Below are 1,859 nucleotides of genomic sequence, written 5' to 3' on the forward strand. Positions count from 1 at the left end.
ACAGGCTTGAGCCACCGCGCCCGGCCCAAAGTACTCTTAAAATACTTATTATTTCTGCAAAGTAATGTCCTCACATTCATTTATAATTTTATTTTATTTTTATTTTTTGAGATGGAGTCTCGCTCTGTTACCCAGGCTGAAGTGCAGTGGTACGATCTCAGCTTACTGCAACCTCTGCCTCCCAGGTTCAAGCGATTCTCCTGCCTCAGCCTCCCAAGTAACTGGGACTAGAGGCATATGCCACCATGCCCAGCTAATTTTTGTATTTTTAGTAGGGACGGGATTTTTGAGGTCTGTCTTCTTTTTGAATGTAGGTATTTATAGCTATACATTTCCTCCTTAGCACTGCTTCCTCTGTACCTCATAGGTTTTGCAATGTTGTATTTTCTTTTTCTAATTGTGTTTCTAATCCTGTTTTCTTTTTCTTTTTCTTTTTTCATAGACAGAGGCTAACAAATCCTGCCTCAGGTTTATTTGTACAAACAGCACAGGAGGACCCTAGCCCCATGCAGATGGCAGCCTGGAGGTGGGGGTGGGGGTCGCACCAGTCCTTCTGTCCTCATGTTGGCAGACAGAGATACCTACTCTGTAGCCTTTGTAGTGGCCTGGGCACCTTTGGGAGACTGAGCTGGAATTGAAGCTGGAGGTGCAGCCTGGGCCTTGGTTTGATCAGCTGGAGCCCCTAGGCAATGCGAGCACAAGCACGCTTCCCAAGCTTGGGGTGGGCAATGTAGGCAAGTTGATTAAGCTTGCGGCTGACACCCTTTGGGATCTTGGGCTTAACCTCCTTGGGCTTTACGAGGGCCTTGACAGCCTCGGCACGTGCACTCATGGCCTTGGCATTGTTGGCCTGCATCTTCTTTAGGCCCTTCTTGTTGTGCTTCTTGGCAAAGCGCATGTTCCTCAGGAACTTGGGGTCCACCCCTTAAGAGATTCGTATCTTTGTGATCGGGGTTTCTTGATACCATTTCTGTGCCATTTTCGGGACTGGTTGTGTGTGGTGTGGTTCTTGGACTTGGCCATGTGTGCACCTTTAGCTGTGGCTCCCGAAGCCCTAATCCTGTTTTATTTTTTTGAGACGGAGTCTCACTCTGTTGCCCAGGCTGAGTGCAGTGGTGCGATCTCAGGTCACTGCAAGCTCCGCCTCCCAGGTCCACGCCATTCTCCTGCCTCTGCCTCCCAAGTAGCTGGGACTACAGGTGCCCGCCACCACACCTGGCTAATTTTTTTGTATTTTTAGTAGAGACGGGGTTTCACGTGTTAGCCAGGATGGTCTCAATCTCCTGACCTCGTGATCCGCCCACCTCGGCCTCCCAAAGTGCTGGGATTACAGGCGTGAGCCACCGTGCCTGGCTCTAATCCTGTTTTCTAATTGCCCTTGTGAGTTCTTCTTTGACCCATTGGGAGAGATGGATGAACAGGCAGAGCACAGAGGACTTTTAGGGCAGTGACGCTATTCTGTGTGATGCTGTAATGGTGGCTAAGGGTTGTGATAGACTGTGCGACAGCAAGAGTGAGCCTGAGTGGAAACTGAGAATGCTGGGTCATACTAAGGTGTCCTGCAGGCTCCTCAAGTGTAACAAACACACACTCTGGTGGGGAGGTTTCTAGAGGGCAGAGGCTTGGGGCAAGGAGGGACACGGGAACTCTACTTTCTACTCAGTTTTGCTGTGAACCTAAAACTCCTCTAAAAATTATAAAGTCTATGAAAAAAAATGCATTGGGCACGGTGGCTCACGCCTATAATCCCAGCACTTTGGGAGGCAGAGGTGGGCAGATCACCTGAGGTCAGGAGTTCGAGACCAGCCTGGCCAACATGGTGAAATCCCGTCTCTACTAAAAATACAAAAATTAGCCGG

At 49.4% G+C, this 1,859-nt stretch overlaps 1 pseudogene across 1 annotated transcript; it reads right to left on the reverse strand.

Moving 5' to 3' along the window:
* Window positions 1-581: 581 nt before the first annotated feature.
* LOC108512276 (60S ribosomal protein L29-like) lies at window positions 582-1,032 on the reverse strand (annotated as a pseudogene). The gene has a single exon (XR_001880553.1). The product of XR_001880553.1 is annotated as a 60S ribosomal protein L29-like (transcript).
* Between the last annotated feature and the right edge of the window lie 827 nt (window positions 1,033-1,859).

This window comes from Rhinopithecus bieti, unplaced genomic scaffold (genome assembly GCF_001698545.2).
Source record: "Rhinopithecus bieti isolate Rb0 unplaced genomic scaffold, ASM169854v2 scaffold_29378, whole genome shotgun sequence".
NCBI classification, from domain to species: Eukaryota; Metazoa; Chordata; class Mammalia; order Primates; family Cercopithecidae; genus Rhinopithecus; species Rhinopithecus bieti.